At 47.5% G+C, this 25,980-nt stretch overlaps 1 protein-coding gene across 8 annotated transcripts in view; it reads left to right on the forward strand.

The window, feature by feature from the left end:
- Positions 1–25,980, forward strand: part of ESPN (espin) — a 1,343,653-nt gene that overhangs the window by 173,763 nt on the left and 1,143,910 nt on the right. The gene's annotated exons all lie outside the window — the stretch shown is intronic.

Genomic DNA, 25,980 nt, shown 5'->3' on the forward strand with positions numbered 1-25,980 from the left:
CTTGGTTAGAGAAGCACAATCCTCGGATCGATTGGCGAGCAAAGACGGTTCAGTTTCCAGAATGTTTTACCACTTGTTATTCTCGGCCTGATGTCTCACTGGCGGCAATCTCTTCTGAGGTTCCCAAATTACCTCCCAAATACCAGGAATTCCAAGACGTCTTTCGGAAGGACCAAGCTAACACCCTGCCTCCTCATAGGTCTTACGACTGTCAAATAGATCTGATACCCGGAACAACTCCTCCTTGCAGTAGGATTTATGCCCTCACCGAGCCAGAGAATCTTCACCTCAGACAATATCTGGACCAATACTTAGCTAACGGGTTTATTCGTCCTTCAAAATCTCCAGCTTCCTCGGCTTTGTTCTTCGTTCCGAAAAAGGAAGGAGACCTTAGGACTTGTATAGATTACCGCGCCCTGAATCAAATCACCGTTAAAAACAGATACCCGCTACCTTTGATCCCTGAACTCCTGGACCAAGTCAAAGACGCATGTATATATACAAAGTTGGATCTCAGAGGAGCCTACCACTTGGTACGAATAAAAGAGGGCGATGAATGGAAGACGGCCTTCCGCACCAAGTATGGGCTGTTTGAATATCAAGTTATGCCCTTTGGACTTTGCAACGCTCCTGCCGCCTTCCAGTATTTTATGAATGATGTCCTTAGAGAACTTATAGATGTATGTGTTGTTGTCTACATTGATGACATCCTCGTCTATTCATCATCTGAAGAGGAACATCAGAAACACGTTAAAGAGGTCCTTGAGAGATTACGTCAACATAACCTTTTTGCTAAGCTTGAAAAATGCGTTTTCAACGTAACTGAAGTTGAGTTCCTAGGATTCATACTGTCACCTAACGGAGTCCATATGGATTCAAAAAAAGTCCATGCGATCATCAAGTGGCCTTCACCAACCTCTGTAAAGGGAGTTCAAAGCATGTTAGGCTTCGCTAACTTTTACCGCAGATTCATTCCAGAATTCTCTCGAATAGTCCAGCCCATCACCGCCCTGTTAAAGAAAAACAAACGTTTTGAGTGGTCTACCGAGGCGGAACAAGCCTTTCAGGACTTAAAAGCTAAATTCATTTCTGCACCTGTTCTAAAACATCCTCGCCCAGAACTCCCCTACATCGTAGAAACAGATGCTTCTAGCCTTGCTATGGGGGCAGTTTTATCACAAAGAGATCCGGTCACACACCAATTACATCCTGTAGCCTTTTGGTCCCGCAAATTCTCGGCTCCCGAGATCAACTATTCAATTACAGACAAAGAACTTTTAGCTATCAGATCGGCCTTTAAAGCCTGGCGGCATTATCTTTTGGGAGCCAGACACACCGTCACTGTAATGACTGATCACCGCAACTTACAATATCTGAAGACGGCCAAAGCTCAGTCTTCCAGGCAGCTTCGCTGGGCTCTGTTTTTGGCTGAGTTTGACTTTATAATAACTTATCGACCAGGCAGTAAAAACGGAAAAGCTGATGCCCTCTCCCGGATGGGAATAGATGAACACTTGACTACTCCAGAACCAATACCCATAATCCCAGAACAAAGGATTTTGGGCTTGGTCAGCACTCAATCCTTTGAAGACATCAAGACTACAGTCAAATCACTCTTAACTCCGGCCGAATTACTGGACTGGCAAGTAAAGGGAAAAGAATTCTCAGTGGACCAAGACCTACCGTATTTCCGAGGACGATTGTACTTGCCCAGTGAGAAAATACAAAAACAAGTAATCTCCTGTTATCACGATTCACTAATGGAGGGTCACCCTGGCATTACCAAAACCTTGGAAAAGGTCAAAAGACATTTCTGGTGGCCATCATGGAAGAAGGATATTAGAGACTTTGTAATCTCCTGCGGTGTGTGTGCCCAAAATAAAAGTCAGAAGGAGAAACCAGCCGGCCTCTTACACCCACTAGACATCCATCCCTGTCCATGGCATACCATGTCCATGGATTTCATCACGGACTTACCTCCATGCTCAGGGTATAATACCATTTTAGTAATTGTGGATCTATTCTCCAAGATGGCTCACTTCATTCCCCTGAAGGGCCTACCTTCAGCTTCAGTATTGGCCTGAGAATTCTTAGAAAACATCGTTCGGTTACACGGGTTTCCCTCGGTTTTGGTCTCCGATAGGGGAAGTCAATTCATCTCCCACTTTTGGCGAAGTTGCTGTTGTTTAGCCCAAATTGATGACTTTCAACCAGTCACCATCCCCAAACTGACGGACGAACTTAGAGGACAAATCAAACTCTAGAGCAATATCTACGTTGCATGCTCCAACAAACTGAAAACCCTTGGAAGGACATTCTTTGGATCGCTGAATACGCTTACAACAATTCGACTCATTCTGGAACCGGAAAGACTCCCTTCTTCCTATTATATGGACACCATCCTAGAACCTCTAACCTGGATCCTCCCCAAGAATTCGAAACACCTGCTGTGGATCACTTGCACTCGGAGATCACTCGTGCTTTTAAGGAAGCCACTGCCCATCTGCAAAGGGCTAAAGCTCAATTCAAGAAAGGAGCAGATCAACACCGTAAAGAACCCCCTCACTACGCAGTGGGAGATCAGGTCTGGTTATCCACTAAGCATCTGCCTCTAAAAGGACCCCGCACCTTCATCCCGAGATACCTTGGACCCCATCTCATCTCTGCCATAGTTAATCCAGTGGCTGTCAAATTGGAATTACCTTCGCATATGAAAATACATCCCGTATTCCATGTCTCCTTACTAAAACCAGTACAACCAGAAACCCGATTGACCGAACTTCCGGAACCTGTTTTAGTAGATGGAGAACTTGAATTTGAAGTAAAGAACATCCTAGATTCCAAAATCTCCAAATCTAAATTATATTATCTGGTTGATTGGAAAGGATACGGCCCCCAGGAAAGGTCTTGGGAACCCTCAGAACATGTCCACGCACCTCGTCTGGTCAAGAAATTCCATCTGAATCACCCCGACAAGCCAAAACCCCCGGAGAAGACACGCTTGGGAGGGGCCTTGAGGGGGGGTACTGTCATGATCACTGCTTCCAAGGAGCCAGGACTAGCCCAACGTCCTTGGAAGCAGGCCTCTAACCTAAATCCTAGGCACCAGCCGGTCCCCACTGGGACCTTTTGGACCTTGTCCTGGCACCGGTGGCACCAGGCTCATCAAAGCCATCGGTCCCGGCACTGGAAGCGCCAGGCTCATAATATATATGAAGGTGCTTGGGTGGACTTACCTGCTGCAGACCATGCTGCTTACTTACCAGCCTCATAGGAATCCTCTGTGAGCCGGAACTACTTTCTTACCTGGGTGGGGCAAGCTCCACTCCCTGGATACAACACTGGAACTCTTCTGGAACAGGAACTCTTTTCTTACCTAGGCGGGGCCGTGGAGGAAGACGCCTCATCACTCCAAGGCTATTTAAACCACACCCGATTGATGAAACGTGCTTCGCGTTATTCTGCATCTGCAGCAGAACGCTCACCGAGTCTGTTCCAGCTTTTCTTCTATCCGGTCCTGAACCTGCAAGAACAATACTTACCATTCCTGTATCCAGTCTTCAGCAGGACCTGCAAGAACAATACTTACCATTCCTGCATCCAGTCTTCAGCAGCACCTGCAAAAATAAAGAAACTACAGGTTAGCATGGCAACCTTCATACGCAGCGCATTACTCACCTGATCCATCGGCAGCGACCATTTCATCACGCTGCATCTCTGCCTGTGAAAACAAAGCATAGTTATTTCTTACCGGCACTCCGTGAATTCCGGATGTCTCCAACGCTGCAACCCAGCACCTGAAAGACAAAAGGAGAGACATTAGACAGGTATTTACTTACGCCCATCGCGCTCGCCATAATAGGACGCCTGTAAATTCTCCGGCGTTTTCCAGCATCTCTTCAGCACGAACCCGCAGCTGCAAGAGAAAAGAGACAGTTAGAGCGCTTGCATTTACTTACGCATTTCCAAGCGCTTCATTCCAAGGCTCTGGCTCCAGCTTCGGCTCTCTTCACACCATCTTCAATCTCCAGAGCCCTGCAAAACAAATAGGAGAAAGCATTATACCAAGCACTGATCTACATTAACGTGCCCACGCACCTAAAGACTTTAAGGACTAAAAGGTGTCCGGAAACTCACCGCTCGTGCAGTTAACGGCGGTAGCGATCCTCTGATGTCAAGAGGCCTACGCTTCACCCAGTGAAGGAACTGGCAACGGCACCCTGCACCAGACGCAGATGGAGAGCCCAGCATTCACCTATCTAAGGTGAGCACGTTGACCTGGGGGATTCTACGGGGAAGCTAGGAAGAGAGAGAGAGAGAGAGGGACACTCAACTGCCCAGATCATTAACCCCCATATTCTCTCACCTGCAGAAATCTCACCCTTCGAGTTCGACACACAGTGCGAAGAGGCTCAGCTCCAGAAGCCAACCGAGTCCTGCACATCACTTTTCGAGTCACAGACACCTTCCTGCCTAGAACAGCGCCTCCGTGGGAATCAGGTGAGCGTTACAGTAATGCACCCATTTTTGGGATTTCAGAAAATGAATTCCCCACAATTCTAGGTTGCTTTTGGCAATCAGCATTGCCATTCCCAATGGTTTCAGACTACTGTGTGGGTAGTCCAATGGTGGTTTTAGGCAGTGCCCTTCTGTGCCCATAACATCGGCAAAAATGAGTGGCAGCCTATTCTTCATGCATTTCCCTGTGCAGTTTCTGGGAAGCTCTGGCCATCATGATGTTTTCCATGTCAGTACTGCACAGTTTTGAGGTAGGGCTCGGATGCATGGATAAAAACATCCCACAAGCCCCCCTCTTGCGATGGTCATTCTGTTTCCCTGATGGAACTCGCAAGATCTGGGATGTTTCCTCATCTTCTTCCAATAGATGGCACAGTTCAGCATCTTTTCCTCCATCCGGTACTGATCAATCGGTTCTCCTCGCCGGTCCTGATGGGAATATTGGGCGGTACACTGGGCCCCTTGCGTCTCTGCTCCCGGTCTCCGGATCATCCTCCCTGGCCAGTCTCAAGGTTTTCTTTCTCCTAGGACGACAAAGGAAGAGCGGCAATACCTATTCATGGACATTTCTCCCCCACCATTGATATAGTGGGGTGGCATATAAATTTATAGTCAAAACATATGAACATGCACATTTCTTTTTGCATTCAAAAACGAAAACACCCACATTGAGAAACTCAGAATTTGATAGGCGATATGTAGGATATTTTAAGTTAGAACTGAATTAATCTGAGACAGTACCCTCTAGGATTCCAGAGGATTCCTCCAGTTGTTGCAGAGTGTGCCTGGGATGGCAACACTTCAACTGGTTAATGTGGACCCACTTGTCTTCCCCCTCTGCCAAACCGCCTTTGGGGATGCGGATCTTGTAGGCCACAGGGGAGATTTTGTCTATAATCTCAAAGGGTCCCTTCCATGTAGGCAAACATTTTCGCTGTTTGGCCTGGTTCCTTTGGAAATTGTATAGATAGACCCGGTCCCCCACCTGATATTCCTTCCTGGAAGTCTTCAGGTCATAGTGGGTCTTCATGATATCAGCTGATCTTTCTAGATTCCGCTGAGCATAAGTAAAAGCATGTTGAAGGTGTTTCCTTAAATTCTCCACATACTCATGAGTTGTGGAGGCATTTATCAGTGTCTGCTCTTGGGTCCTGTAGAGCAAATGCTGAGAAAGCACCATCTTTCGCCCAGTCATCAACTCAAATGGTGACATTTTGGTTGCAGATGAAGGGGTAGATCTGATGGCCATTAGGACCAGAGGTAATCGGATATCCCAACTTGGCCCAGAATCTGCCACAAACTTCTTTAATATGCTCACAATGGTTCGGTTATATCTCTCTACTGCCCCAGAAGAAGCTGGCCGGTAAGCAATATGCAACTTCCTTTTGACCCCCAGTATCTCCCACATCTTTGTCATTACTTCACTAGTGAAGTGGCTACCCCTGTCTGACTCAATCCTTTGAGGTAGACCGAAACGGGAAAATATGTGGTTAATCATCAGGGCAGCTGCAGTTTCTGCCTTGCAATTTGGGGCTGGGAGACATTCCACCCACTTGGTAAACAAGCATGTCACAGTCAACATGTACTTATTCCCCCTAGCAGAGCGAATCACGGGGCCTACAAAGTCGATTTGTAAATCTGACCATGGCAGTGTCATCCCCCTCTTTTGGAGAGGCGCACGGTGCGTGAGGGATGATGGCTGAAATTGTGCACACACAAGACACCCCTTCAAGTATTGGTCAAGGTCCTGCCCCATGTGTGGCCAGTATGCAACCTCTCTTAAGATTTCCAGGGTTGTGTGAAACCCCCTATGACCGGCGGTGGCCGCATCATGGGCGTGACTTAACATCAGGCTTCGGAATGAGGTAGGAACCACCCACTGATCGTGGCCAGCTTTGGATTTCCTTACCAGCAAACCGTCTTGGATTTGGAACCTTTTTGGACATTTCATCAACACTCTTAGGTCCTCTTTCCCAATGTAATCGGCATCCGTCAGGGGAAAGTTCTCAGGGTCCTCAAGGTGTTGGTAAAACTTACCAATAATTGGATCCCCCTTCTGAGCTGTAATCAAATCAGCATCAGGGGTCTCCTTACTCCATTGTGCAATTGAAAGATCATTGTGAGCATTTGTCTGGGACCTAGTGATAGCAGTGACCTGGATTTCCCCCAACAGGGACTCAATCTCAATTAGATCCCCTTGGATGGCCCCGGTTTTGGCCAGCTGATCAGCTAAGTCATTTCCAGTTTTGTCTGGTCCCTCTACTTTGGAATGACCCTTGATCTTTTTCCAATAGATGGTCATCTCATTCGAGGTGACCAGATCATCAATGTTTTGGATCAACTTCCCATGTTTCAAGGGTTTGTTATTAGCACATAACATGCCTCTGGTTTTCCAATTAACCAGGTGCTCCACGAACCCGTTCCGTACATAATCCGAATCTGTGATTATGACCAGTTCGTGGAGTTGATGCTGGACAGCAGTGAGGATGGCCTGATGCACAGCCATCAATTCTGCCACCTGACTACTTCGGGGACCAATTTTGTATCCAGCGGAGGGTTCTGGGAACTCCTTCACCCATGCGTTCCCTACGCCAGCCACCAGTTCTTTCTCCCCGTCGTTGTCAACATGGTACGAGCATCCATCCACATAGACAGTGGGCATTCCCTCACACTTGTCCTCTTCAAAGACTTTGTGGGGGGAATTAAGGTATGCCTCCATGTTGTCCTTGATTTTTAGACTTTCGTCCTCGAGACAGTTTTCTCTGGCACAATCATGCAAGTCAGCCAGACCTTGCGCGAGGGGACTCTTCTTGTTTTGGCCATATCTGACCTCTACAGGAAAGCCTTGCATTGACAGAATCCAGGAAGTAATTCGGGAATTACTCACATTTCCGGCCCGGATTCTGTCACTTTGGAGATATTGCAGAGGCTGGTGTGGAGTCTCCACTATGATGTGTTCCCCATGGATAAACGGGCGGTAATTCTTCAATGCCCACACCGTTGCCAGGAGTGCCTTCTCACAATCGTTGAATTTTTCCTCCACAGAGGATAAAGTTTTGCTCGCATAGGAGATTACTTTATTGACCTTGTCATGCTTTTGGTATAATACTGCCGTCACGCATGTATTAGAGAACCCCGTCTCCAGGAAGAACTCCTTGTTTCTGACAGGGTAAGCTAGGCAAGGCGCTTGTGAGAGGCTTCTCTTGAGTTGTCTTACTGCCTCGGCTTGTTCTGGACCCCATTCCCACTTGACCCCCCCCTTCAGGAGATGAATCAGGGGTCTGGTGATCTCTGCGTAGCCCTCAATGAACTTTCTGCTGTAATTAGTCAGTCCAAGGAGGCTCCTTAGTTCCCGCAGAGTTGCGGGGTCTTTCAGTTTCTGAAGTGCTTCCACTTTCTTTTCCTGGGGACAGAGACCCTGAGGAGTAATCTCATGCCCCAAGAAATTAACACGGGTTCTACACCACTGTGCTTTCTGAAAGGAAAGTTTTGCTCCGGCGGCCCTCAACTGTGTCAGAACATAACGGATCTCCGCTATGTGTTCCTCCACAGATGAACTTTTGATGAGGACATCATCTACATAAGCCAGGTTACCCCTTGCACCCAGGTCGGGCATGGCCTTGTGCAGGAAAATGTTGAATTCATTGCCGGAGTTGAGGTATCCGAAGGGAGTCCGGGTCCATGTATACTGCTGGCCCCCAAAGGTAAAAGCCAGCTTGTATTGGTCCTCCCTACTGACCGGCACGGTCCAGTATCCATTGGTCAGGTCTATTGCAGTGAATACCTGTGACCCCTGAATCTGGGCCAGCCCTTGGTCAATGTAGGGAAGAGGCCATCGGGAAGTATGGACCCGTTTGTTGAGCTCCCTAAGGTCAGCGCAGAGTCTCCACTGGCCGTTTGGCTTCAATATTCCCAGCACCGGATTATTGAAGGTGCTGTGGACGGGACGAATTATTCCCCTGGACTCAAGGTTCTTAATTATTTCAGTAAGGGACTCCATGGAGGTGAGAGGCAAACGATATTGCTTCACAAACACTGGAGTCATGCCAGGGTCCGTGGGGATTGTTGTTGTGTGGATGTCGGTGCGGCCACAGTCATATGAGTCTACCGCAAAGAGATCTTGGAAATCCAAGAAAACTTGTTTCAACTTTTGCTTTTGTTCCAGAGTCACACAGGCATCAGCTAGGTTGACTCTCTCTTCCACCATCTGCCTGAAGCCTGGAAAGACTTCTGGTTTGGCTATTTCAGCGGCCTCCTCCAGCTGGGTGGGAAAGGCAGCCCTCATGGACCTGGAAGATCACCTCATCCCTCCTGAAGTCACAAGTCACATCTTCCTTACCATAAGGGCAAGAAGTGTACACCAGGAAGTTCCCCCCATGGCGGGTAAAAATCCTGTCTGGTGTTGTATTGTCCTCACTGTCACTGTCAAAACAGTCCTTGGGGATTGGCCCTAACAGTTCATTACCTAAATCGATGGAAAAATGTTGGTCATCAACCGCCATTCCAATAATGGTGCCTGCGGCTAGAGTAATACTCTTTAAGTCGCTGTTATCCACCTCTATTAGAATGGTGTCATGTTCTATGTTGACTAATGGAGTTGGGTTTACCCCCAACCCTTGCTGTTGGAGAGAAGCGGTTAGATGTATGTAAGCATCAGGGTTTTTCAAATGTTGTCCTCTTTTAGCTTTCACTTCCAGGGAGAATTGTCGGGTCCTTTCTGGGATGGTGACTTCCTCTTTGATCTGAATTTCAACTGCATAAGGTAGCAATTGAGCTGACCTAAATGCTTTTTCTGGATCATCAAAGCCCATGGGATTATCTGCTAATCGGGACCAAGCTTTGAAGTTTATTAGGTCCAAACTAATGGCAAAGCGATTGAGAATGTCACTGCCTAAGTAAAAAGCGGCAGTGACGTCTCGCACGACCCAACAGTTGTGGACTATGCTCTTGTTGCCAATGGAGATTTTGAGCATACACCTGCTTGGCAGGAGATGTTTGGAATTGGGTGCTTCCAGGTCCATTTCCCATTTGTCTATCAGTTTGAATGTGGGAATGGCTGGATCTTTTGGGAGTTGGCGGAACATGGCTTCGCTGATGAAGCTCTTACCGTTGTTCACACACACTCGAGCGAGAACAGAGTCCTTCCCATCATTTAACTGAACAGGGATGAACAACTGCTCTCCTATTTGCTGAATATCAGCCAGGCTCTGAGCTGATTTCACATCTTTCTGGACTATAGGAGTGGGAGTTTCTGATTGTGGATTAGTAAAGAATTTCAGGGTGTTTCCTTCCAGTGTGGAATACCACCTTAAACTGGAAGGGAGGTTGATTTTCAGAAATAGAGAGGACCCCCCATCACCAGTCTGTTGTCCTACTGCTATTACTGTCACGTCTGGAATTTGGTTATTCTGGAAGTGGAATTCTACTTGGTCAGATTTTTGTTCAACCATGTGGCAGGTGCCGTTTAAACTAACATGGTTGACACTCTGTTTTAATTTTATGGGTCGGCTAGTCTGGGTCCAGAGGACCTTGTTTACGCAATCTATTAGGGGTGACAACCTTCTCAGGAGGTCATTCCCTAGTAAACAAGGGGTGCCCTCTGGAGTCACAACTATGACTGGGTGTTTCAACTTGTGTCGCCCAATTTTAATGTCCAAGTCTGCCGTCCCCTCGACGGGAATTTCCTTCCCGTCAAAGTTCTGGAGTTGTCCAGGAAGTGAGGTGAGAGGAATTTGGTAATTCCCTCCCCTTCCTGCATTCAGTTCATCAAAGGCCCTTCTGGACAGAAGGGTAGCTTGAGATCCCGTGTCCACCAGCGCTGAAATCGTACCCTGCCCCTGTACTTGTACCGGGGCATAATATCTTCCCTCCTTCTCCTCAAGGGGGCACAGATAATGCACATTTTTGGACAACTGGTGGGCTAACTTTCTGGTTTTGGACATTGCAAGAGAAGAAATTTGGGCAGAATTCTGTGGAGAGCCTTGGGAATCTGAAAGAAAAAGTTGGCAACTGGAGATCAGAGCCATTGTGGGTTCCCCTGGTTCCGGTTCTGGGCCGCCCCCCCCTTTTTGGAGGCAGTCATCAGGATGGGTTTGACCCAGGGGATTTTGGTATTGTGGGTTCTGGGATGAGATGATGGGCGGCGGTAGCTCAGTCTCCATATCTCCCCAGTCTGAATTGGCATCCCTTGGGACCAATTTTTCCTTGGGAGGATTTCCCCCATCTCTGAAGGAGAAGATCCTTTCCCCAGGATCCTCTGAGGATCCCTCTCCCTCAAATTGGAAGACCTGTACCTCCTCCACAAAGTGGGTCTGTTTGGGTCCTTTGTTTCTCCTACCCCCCCTCTGCTCCTTGGGAGGCGGGCTTTCAGGGGCAGGAGATTTTGTTTCCGGTTCCTGGTTTTCCAGGGGCTGTTTACAAGTTGGGAAGGAAGCTTCCTCCAAGGCTTTACACCCCCCTTCCCCTTGTGCCTCCTCCCTGGTAACCGGTGTGTTATCGGGGTGCTGCCCCCGTCATTGTCCTGGAGCACCAGGTCCAGAGTTTGGGGCATTCTGCGGTGGCATGCTCATCTGAGGGTTCTGTTGAGCCCTCAGTATGTGACCCAGATCCCGTGCCATATTTTGGACCTGGCGCTCAAGTTGTGAAACCCGCTCAGGCTGATACAGGGCTCTATTTTCTCCCCTGGGCTGATCCCGGGAAGGGTAGCTATCCCTTCTCTGGTAGTACCCCTGGTTGGGAAGATTTTGGTACCCCTCCACCCTTGGCCTCCCCTCTCCCGGATTAGGTTGTCTGGGCTCAGGGAATTGGGGAAAGAAGGATGGATGATTTTGGGGCTGGAAGTTGGGTGGATACCTGGGGAAAAAGTTCTGCCCAGGATTTGGAGAATTTCTGCCCTCCGGTGGGAAGTTAGGAGGGAAGTTCCCTGGGTTAGGTGCTTGGCTGGATCCCCCCCCTTGGGCTGGAGGAGTCCACACATAACCCAGGATGGGTCGATTTCCCTTGTAACGGGGACTTACATAATCAGGAGAGCGAGGGACCCCATTTGTGGGGCTGCCTCCTTGGCTCCCTGTCTGTGACTGGCCCGAGGACCTTCTGGGCCTAGCATTATTAGGTGCAGGTAGGTTTTTAGGCCCCCCCATCTCCAAATCCAAAACGGGGGCAACCTTTACCTCTGCCACCTTGGCAGCAGCAGGGGTGCTGTTGGTTTTGGGATTTTTCTGAATATTGCTTTTATTTTCTATGGGCTTCTGCACCTCATAGATCCGGGTAGCCTGTTCAATGACCCAGTCTAAAGATCTTTTCTCATGAAAATCTCTCACGAGCTGGGTCATTATATATTTGGGCAAGGCATGGAAAAATGTATTGACAAATCCTCTGCTGTCTGTGCGCACCCTTCTGGTGGTCTGCGCAAAGGCACGTTTTAGTTCTTGCACGAATTCTTGTGGGGCCTGATCCTCCCCACATTGCAAATTGTAGGCCGCCTTGCGAGCCTCTTGAGGATTTCTGTGAACAGAAAAATGTTTCAAGATGGCCGCCTTATAGGTGGACCATTTTAATTGATTTTGGTCCTCCAGCCCCGCAAAGAAACTGGAGTATTCTGGTGAGAATGTCCATTTGACGTACTGGATGCAGCTACTGCTGTCCTTCAAATGGAAAGTCTCCATCATTTGCTCATAGAGCTCCAAGTGTTCCCATACGGAATACTTGGCGTTCTTATGATAAGGCGTGATAACACTCCTTATTGCCTTTATTTGCTTCAATGGGTCCTTAAGCAAGGCCCTTTTTGCCTTATTGGCCTTTTTGGTTCGGGTAACCCTGGTCCATTCATCCTCTGACTCAGAGGCACTGCTCCCAGATGTTCCTGTCTGATCTTCCAGGTTTTCCCGGATTCTGTGAGCCTGGGAGTGGCTGGCAGAATATGGGGACCTGGTCTCCTGTGTCCTGCGCCGTTCAGAGGAGTCTTCAGATTCCTCCTTGCTGCCAGGATTTGATGGGTACCCCTCCCACTGACCTAACTGGGCAGAAGTTTTCAGGATGCCCTTAATGGGCCTATTCTCCTGGGGTTCCCCACTAAATTGCACTGTGCTTGGGTGCCCATACCCGGATGCCCGCCCATCCATTCCTGGGAGGTACTGGCCTATGAGCCCCATGCTTCTGGCTGGATAGTAATCTGCCATCCCTGTGGCCCGGTGCTCATGTGCGCCAGGGGACATGGGGGTGGCAGAGTCCAGGGACTGAGAGAGATAAAGGCCTCTGGTACTAGGGCTCCTGAGGTTATGCTCATGAGTCTCCCTCTATCAGCGAACCTGGTCTCTATCCTCCCCTGCTCCCTGTTGCAATGCAAGAGCCTGCGCTTTCAGTTCCTCAGTTAAGGCCTTACTCGACTCTATCAGTCTCTCCTGCATCGCTACCTGTTGCTGGAGCCTATCATTGTGCTGACAGAGAGCCTAATTTTCTCTCTGTGCCTCCTGATTGGTCCTGGAGTACTGGGCCAGTCTTTGCAGCAGGAGGGTTACCTCCTGAGTCCCTTCCCTACTGTCCTGCTCCTTTCTTGCCAGAGCCTCCTCCACCCTCCTGGTGTGCTCTAGCAAGTCCTGGTGTTCTTTTTGGAGGTCACCTAGTCCCTGGTGGGCCAGGTGATTTTCTTCCATTTTTCTTCTTAAGTGGCAGACTTCCTGGCCTAAGGTGTCCCTTTCCTGACCAAGAGCTTGAATTTGTGATGCCAGGTCGTCCCTTTGCCTTTGGAAGGCACCAGCTTTCTGGCGCTCCTGATCAAACTCTGCCTGGGTATCCAGGTCTTTCAGGATCAGTTTATTGCTCTCCTCTTTCTCTCTGTCTAGTTGGATTTGCAGGGTGGCTACCTGCTCTGTGCATGCCCTGTTGAAATTGATCTGTTGCTCCAGCTTTTTCTGGCTCTGCAGTAGGGAGTCCAAACTGTCTTGGCGTTCCTTCTGCAAGGCCAGAATTCTGGTATCCTGGTCAGCCTTTTCCTGTTGCAGTATATCCATGTCCTCTTTTATTTTAATGATATACTGCCTACTATCATTTTCTGACTCCTGGCTCCCCTGCAGCCTCTGCTCAGAAGAGACCAGGTCAGATTGGACCTTCTCTAACGCCATCTGTCGCTTATTCGCCAGATCTTGGCTTTCAATACATTTATCCTGCATGTCTCCCATATATAGGTACAGGTATGCCGCTATCCTAACCATCTTGTCTTGTTCATCCTTAGCTTTAGGAGCCATGTATAGTTCACTCAGGGCCACATGTAAGGGACCCTGATCTCTCCATATATCTGACCCTGTTTCAGTGACCTGTTGTAACGCTCACCTGATTCCCGTAGAGGCGCCGGTCTTGACTGGGCGTATACCGTATCTTCAAAGGTGATGTGTAACACACGGCTGGCTCTTTGGGCTGGACCTCTGTGCACTGTATGTCTGACTCGAAGGGTAAGATGTCTTAGGTAAGTGAACGCCGTGCTCTCCATCTGCCTCGGGGCAGGGTGCTGTAACCAGTTTCTTCACTGGATAAGGGGAGCAGGCCTCTTGACTTCAGAGGACTGCTGTCCGTCGTTTACTGCACGAACGGTAAGTTTCGAGTAATTCAAATGTCTTTAAAAGTCTTTAGTAATGATGTCTCTTGTTTTTGCAGGGTTCCGGCGATGGCGGATGACGGGCTGAAGTGAATTGAAGATGGAGCCCGTGTGATGAATGGAAGCGCCTGGAAGCACGTAAGTAAGCGCTTGTTGCCTGCTTCACGATGCGCTCTAACTGTCTTTTTATTTTGCAGGTACAAGTTCGGAGCGGCTGCAGGGTGCCGGAATACCCACTGGGTTAGATGTGGAAAGGAGTAATGGCACGTGAGTATTAAAGTTCTCCAATGTCTTTAAACGCACCTTGTTTTGTCTTTCAGATGCGGGATGCAGCGCCGAAGGCCTCCGGAGCGTGAGAAGAGCTGGTAAGCTTTTGTCTTTCAGATGCCGGAATGCAGTGCGAAGACCTCCGGAGCGCACGAAGAGTAGGTAAGCCTTTGTCTTTCAGATGCCGGAATGCAGCGCGAGGCGTTGGTGACAGCCGATGGACCAGGTAAGTGAAGCGCTGTCACTGAAGACCGTAATGCTAACCTGTTCTTTCTTGTCTTTATAGGTGTTGCTGAAGACTGGATTCAGGATGGTAAGCCTTTTTCCTTAGGCCCAGGATCAGATGCAGAAGACACGATGAGCGTTCTGCTGCAGAGGATGCAGAATAACGCAAAGCAAGATTCATCCATCGGGTGTGGTTTAAATAGCCTCCTGTAGTGCTTAGGTGTCTCCTTCCACAGCCACGCCTAGGTAAGAAAAGAGTTCCTGCTTTCCAGAAGAGTTCCAGTGTTCTGAACCTAGGGAGTGGCTCCTGCCCCACCCAACAGGAAAAGTAGTTCCAAACAGAAAAGGATCAGAGGCTCAACTGGCAGGCAAGTAAACAGCATGGTCTGCTGCAGGTAAGTCCACCCAAGCATTATGAGCCCGGCGCTTCCAGCGCTGGGACTGGGCATATTTATGAGCCTGGTGCCACTGGCGCCAGGACTGGGTCCAAAAGGTCCCAATTGGGACTGGTTGGCACTCGGAACCTGGGTTATGGATCTGCTTCCAAGGGAGTTGGGAAAACCCTGACCTTTTGGAAGCAGAGATCATGACAGTACCCCCCCACAAGGCCCCTCCCAAACCGGGCTTCTCCGGGGGTTTTGGCTTGTCAGGAAATGTTCGGTGAAATCTTTTGATTAGGCGAGGAGCGTGGACATATTCAGCAGGTTCCCAGGATCTCTCTTGGGGGCCGTAGCCTTTCCAGTCAATTAGGTAAAATAGTTTAGATTTGGAGATTTTGGAGTCCAGAATGCTTTTGACTTCAAACTCGAGTTCTCCATCAACTAGGATGGGTTTTGGAGATTTAGTTAGTCGGGTTTGAGGTTGCACGGGTTTTAATAGAGAGACGTGGAAGACCGGATGTATCTTCATGTGCGGGGGCAAGTCCAACTTGACCGCTACTGGGTTTACTATGGTAGTGATGGAATAGGGACCAAGGTATCTTGGGTTGAATGTGCGTGGCCCTTTTAGAGGTAGATATTTGGTGGATAACCAGACTTGATCCCCTACTTGATATTGAGGGGCTTCCTTCCGATGTTGATCTGCTCCTTTCTTGTATTGTTCTTTAGCCCTTTGAAGGTGAGAAACAGCTTCCTTAAAGGCTTGGGTGATTGTAGAATGCAGGTAGTCTACTGCTGGTGTTTCAAGATCTTGGAGGGGATCCAACTCCGAGGTTCGAGGGTGACTGCCGTATAAAAGAAAAAACGGGGTTTTCCCAGTTCCCGAATGGACAGAGTTATTGTAGGCGTATTCGGCTATCCAAAGGATGTCTTTCCAAGTTTTTTCAGTTTGTTGCAGCATGCAGCGTAAATACTGTTCCAGAGTTTGATTGGTCCTCTCGGTTTGTCCGTCGGTCTGAGGGTGGTGACTGGTCGATAGTCTCACATCAATTTGAGCCGACCGACAGCAACTTCGCCAAAAATGAGAAATAAATTGACTACCTCGATCCGAAATTAGAACCGAAGGAAAACCGTGCAGTCGGACGATGTTTTCGAGAAATTCTCGGGCCAGAGTTGCTGCTGTTGGCAAGCCTTTGAGCGGAATGAAATGCGCCATCTTGGAGAATAAGTCCACGATTACTAGAATCGTATTATATCCGGAGCATGGAGGTAGATCGGTGATGAAGTCCATAGAAAGCGTATGCCAAGGGCGAGGTGGGATGTCAATAGGGCGTAAGAGGCCTGCTGGTCTTTCCTTTTGACTCTTGTTTTGGGCGCATACTCCACAGGACATTATAAAGTCTCTGATATCTTTTTTCCAAGACGGCCACCAGAAGTAGCGCTTGATCTTTTCTGAGGTCTTGGCCATACCGGGATGTCCTTCCATTAAAGAATCGTGATAACAAGAGATTACTTTTTTCTGTAAATCTGTGCTGGGCAGGTATAATCGTTCTTGGAAATACAATAAGTTGTCCTTTACTGCAAAGTCCTTTCCCTGCAGATGCCAATTCTGTATGTCTGCTGGAGTTACAAGTTGCCTGGCTTTATCCTTAACTTCCTCTATGGATTGTGTGGCGATTACACCCAGAATTCTTTGTTCGGGAATGATTGGTACAGGTTTAGGGTTGATCAAGTGTTCTTCCACTCCCATCCGAGAAAGGGCATCAGCTTTACCGTTTTTTGTACCAGGTCGATAGGTAATTATGAAGTCAAACTCGGCAAAGAATAATGCCCAACGGAGTTGTCTAGAGGATTGGGCTTTTGCGATTTTCAAATATTGCAGGTTTCGGTGATCCGTAATCACAGTAACGGTGTGTCGGGCCCCCAGCAGATAATGCTGCCAAGCCTTAAAGGCAGACTTGATAGCCAGAAGTTCCTTGTCAGTAATCGTGTAATTGATTTCAGGAGGCGAGAATTTGCGGGACCAAAATGCCACGAGATGCATCTGATTGGTTACCTGGTCCTTTTGTGATAGAACTGCCCCCATGGCAAGGCTTGAAGCATCAGTTTCCACGATGTAGGGGAGTTCGGGGCGAGGGTGTTTTAAGATTGGTGCAGAGATAAATTTAGTCTTCAAATCCTGGAAAGCTTGTTCCGCCTCGGTAGACCATTCAAAACGTTTGTTTTTCTTTAACAAGGCAGTGATGGGCTGGACTATTCGAGAAAATTCGGGGATAAACCTGCGGTAAAAGTTAGCGAAGCCTAACATGCTTTGCACACCTTTTACGGAGGATGGTGATGGCCATTTGAGAACTGCATCGACCTTCTTTGAATCCATACGCACTCCGCCAGGTGATAATATGAATCCCAAGAATTCAACTTCAGTCACGTTGAAAACACATTTTTCCAACTTAGCGAAAAGTTTGTGTTGACGCAATCTTTCGAGGACCATTTTCACGTGTTTCCGATGTTCAGATTCCGATGAAGAATAAACGAGGATGTCGTCAATGTAAACAACAACACACACATCTATGAGCTCTCTGAGGACATCGTTCATAAAATATTGAAAGGCGGCCGGGGCATTGCAAAGTCCGAAGGGCATGACCTGATATTCAAATAGCCCATATTTGGTGCGGAAGGCCGTCTTCCATTCATCGCCCTCTTTTACTCGTACCAAGTGGTAGGCTCCTCTAAGATCCAGCTTTGTATATATGCATGCTTTTCTGACTTGGTCCAGGAGTTCAGGGATCAAAGGTAACGGATATCTATTCTTGACGGTGATCTGGTTCAGGGAGCGATAATCTATACAAGTTCTAAGGTCTCCTTCCTTTTTTGGAACGAAGAACAAAGCTGAAGAAGCAGGGGACTTGGAAGGACGAATAAACCCATTTGCCAGGTATTGATCCAGGTATTGTCGAAGGTGAAGGTTCTCAGGCTCGGTGAGGGCATAAATTCTACTACAAGGAGGATTAGATCCAGGTATCAGGTCTATCTGGCAGTCATAAGACCTATGAGGAGGTAGAGAGTTAGCCTGGTCCTTCCGGAAAACATCTTGGTATTCTAGGTATTCGGGAGGTAACTGGGGAGTCTCTGAAGAAATTGCTGCCAGTGCAACACCAGGTGGAGGGTGACAAGTAGAGACACATTCTGGAAACTGGACCGTTCTTGCTCGCCAATCGATCAGAGGATTGTGTTTCTCTAACCAAGGTATTCCTAGAATAATCTGAAACTGAGGAGCCTTGATCACATCGAACACGATCTTCTCATGGTGTCCATCTTGACTTACTAGCGTCACTTCTTGAGTGGTATGCGTTACTGGTCCGGAGGCTATCTCCGTTCCATCCACCGTAGTAATGACGTCCTTTACAGCCTTGGGACAAAGAGTTAGATTCATCCTCAAAACCATTTCATGATCCACATAATTGCCGATGGCACCGCTGTCGACGTAAGCTTCAATTGCATGTAATCGATCCGGATTATCAGGGCTAATGAGGACCATAGGTATCACAAAATGCGAGGTCACGGAACTGGTTTTCACGCTCGGCAAGAGGACCTCTATTTGTTTGTAACTTTGGTAACTGCAGCTCCTACTGCCTTCTTGGCAGGTTTCACCAGACAGTCTCGAAGAAAGTGCCCTGAGTTTCCGCAATAGAGGCATAATTGCAACTGGTTTCTCCTTTCCCGCTCCTTTTGTGTTAGAGGACCTTTCAGGCCCCCTATTTGCATGGGTTCCCCGGAGTCTACTCCTTTGGAAGGAGTTGGCGGTTTGGAAAATACTCGAGCATCAAACTTGGAACGATCGGCCTTCCTGTTCTGCAGTCTGTGATCTATTTGAACGACTAAGTCTATATAGTCCGAACAATCTTGTGGGGGATTCACTACTTGGGCTAACACATCTTTGAGCTCTCCACGTAGACCTCTATAAAACAGCGTAATCCTTTTGTCCTCAGGCCATTGAGTTTCCACTATCAGTCTGTTGAAAGACGCAATATAAGCCAAAAGGTCTTGATTACCTTGTCGCAACGAAAGAAGCTCATTGTCCAAGGCCTGCCCCTGTGAATGTCTTGCGAACAGTTTTTCCATACTGAGCTGAAAAGCTTGAAAATCATGGAGGACCGGATCATCTTGATTTACTAGAGGGATCGACCAGTCTGCCGCATTGCCACTAAGGTACGAAAGCACGAAAGCTACTTTAGCTTGATCAGTTGGAAAGGCTGCTGGCCGGCATAACAAATGCAACCGGCACTGATTGATAAATACTGCAAACCTCTTTGGGTCACCAGAAAATCGTTCGGGCGGAGCCAGAGGTACATTCCCAGGTAGGTTGATCTGCACTGGATTCATAGAGGATGTAGAAGGAAGATTTCCCCCAGATGCGGGTAACGGGGTCTGTCCGGCTTGTGACTGTAGCAATTGTCTAGCGAGATCATCTGTTCGCTCCTTGGAAATAATCAGTTCCCTTCTTAGAGCGTTCGTTTCCTGACAGGCTGCATGCACTTCTGCCCTTAGTTCCCCAAGTAACTGGGCTAGCTGGTCCGTATCCGAGGTTTCCATAGCGCCTGGACGGGAGTTTTGCGGTAGGCTTTGCGTTCTGTAACGCTCACCTGATTCCCGTAGAGGCGCCGGTCTTGACTGGGCGTATACCGTATCTTCAAAGGTGATGTGTAACACACGGCTGGCTCTTTGGGCTGGACCTCTGTGCACTGTATGTCTGACTCGAAGGGTAAGATGTCTTAGGTAAGTGAACGCCGTGCTCTCCATCTGCCTCGGGGCAGGGTGCTGTAACCAGTTTCTTCACTGGATAAGATCTTGACTTCAGAGGACTGCTGTCCGTCGTTTACTGCACGAACGGTAAGTTTCGAGTAATTCTAATGTCTTTAAAAGTCTTTAGTAATGATGTCTCTTGTTTTTGCAGGGTTCCGGCGATGGCGGATGACGGGCTGAAGTGAGTTGAAGATGGAGCCCGTGTGATTAATGGAAGCGCCTGGAAGCACGTAAGTAAGCGCTTGTTGCCTGCTTCACGATGCGCTCTAACTGTCTTTTTATTTTGCAGGTACAAGTTCGGAGCGGCTGCAGGGTGCCGGAATACCCACTGGGTTAGATGTGGAAAGGAGTAATGGCACGTGAGTATTAAAGTTCTCCAATGTCTTTAAACGCACCTTGTTTTGTCTTTCAGATGCGGGATGCAGCGCCGAAGGCCTCCGGAGCGTGCGAAGAGCTGGTAAGCTTTTGTCTATCAGATGCCGGAATGCAGTGCGAAGACCTCCGGAGCGCACAAAGAGTAGGTAAGCCTTTGTCTTTCAGATGCCGGAATGCAGTGCGAGGCGTTGGTGACAGCCGATGGACCAGGTAAGTGAAGCGCTGTCACTGAAGACCGTAATGCTAACCTGTTCTTTCTTGTCTTTATAGGTGTTGCTGAAGACTGGATTCAGGATGGTAAGCCTTTTTCCTTAGGCCCAGGATCAGATGCAGAAGACACGATGAGCGTTCTGCTGCAGAGGATGCAGAATAACGCAAAGCAAGATTCATCCATCGGGTGTGGTTTAAATAGCCTCCTGTAGTGCTTAGGTGTCTCCTTCCACAGCCACGCCTAGGTAAGAAAAGAGTTCCTGCTTTCCAGAAGAGTTCCAGTGTTCTGAACCTAGGGAGTGGCTCCTGCCCCACCCAACAGGAAAAGTAGTTCCAAACAGAAGAGGATCAGAGGCTCAACTGGCAGGCAAGTAAGCAGCATGGTCTGCTGCAGGTAAGTCCACCCAAGCATTATGAGCCCGGCGCTTCCAGCGCTGGGACTGGGCATATTTATGAGCCTGGTGCCACTGGCGCCAGGACTGGGTCCAAAAGGTCCCAATTGGGACTGGTTGGCACTCGGAACCTGGGTTATGGATCTGCTTCCAAGGGAGTTGGGAAAACCCTGACCTTTTGGAAGCAGAGATCATGACACCTGTTGCGTGATGGCCTGCAACCAGACCATGCGGTCCTGGTGAGTCCACTCACCTCTCACAAATAACTTATGTAAGAAGTGCTCTCTGGCTATTTTCATGTCTACTAAGGTCGTCATTCTAGAGATTGGTCTCTGTCCTGACTTACAGAAGTTTGTATTTTATTTTTGCAAAACAGACCTTTTACTTAGAGTGTTCCTTTGAGGAGTGCTTTACAGCGTAACACAGCGTGGTGATCCGACCGGATATGTGTATCTGGTCAGCTGGCACACTGTATTAATCTGCACAAATGGTAAATCTAACCCAGAATATCCCGGCTCGAGCCCCCACTTTGTAAGAGGATTCAATTCAACACTACAGCTAAGTCAACGCCTAGTCTAGAATACTGAATGAAAACCCTTATTGATATATCTTTATGTCCAGTTCATGCGTTCTGGCTGACTACCCCTATATAACACCCCTCTCTTGGAATCCCCCTGACCCCACTGAGCCAAGAAGTAGTTCTGTTTTGCAAGTTTAAAAGGTTTATTTGATAATTTAAACAATAGATATATATATCACACTTTATAATAATTAATAATTGAATATCACACTTAATCCGAGCAGTAATCAATAATGGATAGTCTGGCACTAGCACACTTGTGAATAGGAACAGAAGAATAAGGTGGTAGAGAATGCTTTATATAAGTTCAGATGGATGCAAGGTTGAATGAAATGCAATACCGAAAATACTCAATATGATTTCAACAAAACAATGTAATCACTTTTCTCTGGCAATCCACTCCCCCCCTTTATGCAATGCAAGGAAATGGAAGGAAAGCACACAGTTCTCAGAAATGCAATAAAATGTAATCCCGTTCACCCCAGCAAGCTTAGACTACAGAAGTTTGAAACACAGGCCCAAGATGCTTTTATATGTGCTGGCAATGAAGTGAAAAATATGCTAAAATGCTTTTAATTCCCTCTAGAGGTTCAGGGTGAGTGGTATCTAGTTAATATTAGTCCAGGCTCACGCTAGCAATGATTCAGGGATGGTTCTTAAGAGGCAAACGAATTTAGCAGTTCAGGCAAAACAGCTATCTTTTTACAAGTAAAGAAATCGGGCCAAATCGCAAATCGCGGCAAAATTCGCGGGTGCGGAGAAAGTATAAGGAGTAGCAAGTCGGTTTTAAGCTCGTTGAAAAGCTGAAATCCTAAGCTTTCAGAGGAAAGTTAAACCAAGTTCCTAGCACAAACGGTTACGGAGTTATGAACGATTTTGTGAAGGTTGTTTTTTTCGGATTTGAAATTTTAAAAGTTCAAAGCGACAGGTTACAGCTTGCAGCTAAAAAATGACAAGTGACAGCTTTGCAAATGACAGGTGACAGTTAGGAGGCAGTTCTGGTTAGATTAAAATAGTTTGAATTATATTATTTTAACTAAGAGATTGGTTCTGCACAGTTCTGCTAGGTACTCACAATATATTTAGAAATAGGCCTCGCCACGGATCTGGTCAGGTTGGACTGGACTCCGGTCTGGTCTCGGCACTTCAGAGTGATCTGGGTCAGCTCTACTCTGCTGGTCTGGTCTGGGTCTCTGGTTCTGATCAGGTCTGTGGGTCCGGATACAGCGGTCTCCGGTTCAGCTGGTCTCTCTCTGGATACAACACTGCTCTCTGGCAAATGGCAAGGGTTCTTGCAAAGAATTCAACAACTCGCTTGGCTGTGAATAGTGGCAATGATTTGAGGCCTGCTAAAGAGGGATTTAGCTTGGAGTTGACCTCTCTGCTACAAATTCTGAAGTAAAGTCTTGGTCTCTGAAGGTGGATAGATTGAAGTCTCTATGTTGGCTCTCTGGAGGTTGATGGAGGTAAAGTATGGATTTTCCCGGCAGAGCGTCCCGCAGCAGATGGAATAGAATGTCTCTATCTGTCCTGACTGTCTGCTTTTATGTGTTTTGAAAGTGGGTGGAGAGGCTAGCTTTCTAGGCCCTACCCCTCTCCACTTGTCATTGGCCACTTCCTCCTCTTCCCCTTGATTGGGGGAATGAAATGAAGTGTCATCATGATGAGGTCTGTTTATGATACAGAGAACCCACCCCTGTCAACTTTACCCACACTCTATATCTGATCCAAATGCATATTTACACAGGTACACATCTGTTTAAATTTACACGCACCCATCACATATCACATGAGGTATACTCTGTCCAAATCTGCTCTTCCTGGGGGCTTGCATTCAAAAATGGCAACATATTTCACTTTTTGGTCAGGTTACCAATATTGGATTTGTCCCTGAATTAACACAAATGTTCGCAAAGCATGTGGGCATTAGGTGGTGGAGTGTCAGATTTTTAACATACATACATTTAGAGTAATATCCTCTTTTCCGCTAAAAACCCCCCTGAACATACCACCGGGTCTAAAAACCTTTTAAAATGTGGGCAGAAAAATCACAAGAATTATGGTATCATTTAAATAATTATGACAAGTCCGTACTATGAGTTATTCATCTTTTTCTAAAACCATATTCTGGCTACAGGGGTGTGTCTTTTCAGGTCACATGGTACAGAAACCAGTCTTTCCACTTTCTTCAAGCTCAGCCTTGGTCTCCAGTTTCTCCCCCTCCCAGTTTCTGCCAAGAGGAAGCCATTTTTACGACACCCCCAATAAAACATTTGCCTGAGTCAGGACACGGCTTTGTTCAATTTCCTGCAGAGCCCAGGTAATTCAATCAGAGAAGTGTCATATCCCTTTTGGTGGGAACAGCAAAAGGCAGCTAGGCCTGGGAACACAGCTGTTGTGCAAGTCTCAACTCCTGTCGGGGGTAGCTGGTGGGCAGAATTCAGATTCATTAAGCCAGGTTTCAGCTAATGTCACTTTAAGTTACCCAGTTTTCTGCATTCAAATAAAACTAACAATTTTTACATATGCAGCTAGAATGCTGATTCTAAGTTTAAAACTATGACATTTAAACAATTGCAACCTATGTGACACTCAAAAGTAGGTCACTCATTTCTTTTAAACATTTAGATTTTTAGTGTCTTTCAGTCCAAATTTACTTAAACTGCTGAAATCCACAGCGCAGCCAGTCTTGTTATAAACCTTCAAGTCACTTCAGAATATAACTTTACATTGTATCCACCTCTCAGTAAGTCTTTCTTTGGCCTGCTTTGGGTTCATCTATTCAGTTTTACACAAATGTCTGGTGTTGCTTTAAAACGCCGGCTTTCTGATAGTGGTGAGTACTGGTAATGCACCCATTTTTGGGATTTCAGAAAATGAATTCCCCACAATTCTAGGTTGCTTTTGGCAATCAGCATTGCCATTCCCAATGGTTTCAGACTACTGTGTGGGTAGTCCAATGGTGGTTTTAGGCAGTGCCCTTCTGTGCCCATAACATCGGCAAAAATGAGTGGCAGCCTATTCTTCATGCATTTCCCTGTGCATTTTCTGGGAAGCTCTGGCCATCATGATGTTTTCCATGTCAGTACTGCACAGTTTTGAGGTAGGGCTCGGATGCATGGATAAAAACATCCCACATACCATAAGGGTGATGAAGAAGGAAGCTGACACAAAGTTGGCATGGTGGTTGGCAAAGACTTTTATTTTTATCAAAAGAAACCCTGACTATCCCTATTTTCTAAGAGGGCTTTCCTTGCCTCAAACTAATAATAAAAATGGGCTGTTGGAATGTCCATCGAAATCAAACTCCACCGTCCTGTGTCATAACCTACCTCTATCCCTTACAGCACAACTAAAGAATAAGTAAACAGCAAAGTTCCTTCTCCAGGAGAATGACTCCCTTCTCCTGCTGGCAGGTGGGTAAATTATCTTTAGTAAAAAGGATACTGTGGGAATGACTCTCTTCCCCTGGCTTGTGGTTCCAACAAACCTTTACACCAGTCAACTTTCGGGACCAGGAGAGTGCCTCCCTTCTCCAGGTATTGGTACACAGCCTCCAATATATTTTACACAAAAATCAGTCAGAGGGAATTATGCCCTTCTCCTGGCGTCTTCTGATCAAAAGTCTTTCAGTTTCCTTTAACTTTCAGAACCAGGAGAATGACACCCTTCTCCTGCTATTGGCAAAGTCCCAAGTCCATGCTGTGGGCCTCAGTGGACTCTTCCCTGCCACTGCGATGAGTATGCTTTCCTCAGATGCACAAAGTTCTTGTGTTCGGGTCCCAAACCCTTCTCTGTTGGTCAGTGGGCTTGTTGCGGCCACTGTGACGAGGACGTTCTGCTCTGATGCTCGAACCACCCTTCCCAGTAGTTTGACTGTTACTGCTGGGTCAGCAGAGAGCCTCTCGAGCCTGCCTCTCTTCCACCCCTGCATCCCTTCTGGGTCTCACATACCTCCCGCTACCTTTTTTGGGACTTTGTTACGCAACCGGGGCTTCCTGGGACTGCTTTTCTCCACCTCTGCAGCAGGGCGGTGGCTCTGCGCTCTCATGAACTGCTCCGCTTCTTCCTGCATCACGTTTGGGTCCACTCCAGCTGAACCCACGGAGAACTCCCTCAGCACCATGCCAGTGTCCTACGATCTTCTGCTTCTCCGGTCAGCCAACAGGGTTCGAAACTCCTGCTCATACCTGCTGCCTATCCCGGCTGGGCTAGATGACATATTCAGTCCTTCTTCTCTTCTCATACAATGTTTTCAGTCATGCCCTGGTGGATTGCCAAAGTCCTTTGTTGTCCTTGATGGATTGATCTTCATGCATCCTCTGGGCCACCTCGTACCAGTGCCAGCACAAAAATCTTCATGTTTTATGTGCTCTTCTTTGCCCTGGTACTTTCTGTTGTGATAGTTTCTCCTACACTACAGAAATACATGGACCTAAATTCAAGATAGTTTTTTGGCATGGAGGGGGTAGGTGAGGTTGGGGAGTGATGTTAGCCAACGGGCTATATCCAAGGTGATCGTCCTTATCCCCAAAGGGAGAGTCCCTCCCTATGAGGTCCTCCCACATTATACCACCCCTAGGGGTTAATATGGGCTCTGTTAAATTACAGTCCACAGTTTGGGAGGTGTTTAAGGTATATATG

The sequence above is a fragment of the Ambystoma mexicanum genome, chromosome 8, assembly GCF_040938575.1.
Source record: "Ambystoma mexicanum isolate Mex_15411 chromosome 8, UKY_AmexF1_1, whole genome shotgun sequence".
Lineage (NCBI taxonomy): Eukaryota > Metazoa > Chordata > Amphibia > Caudata > Ambystomatidae > Ambystoma > Ambystoma mexicanum.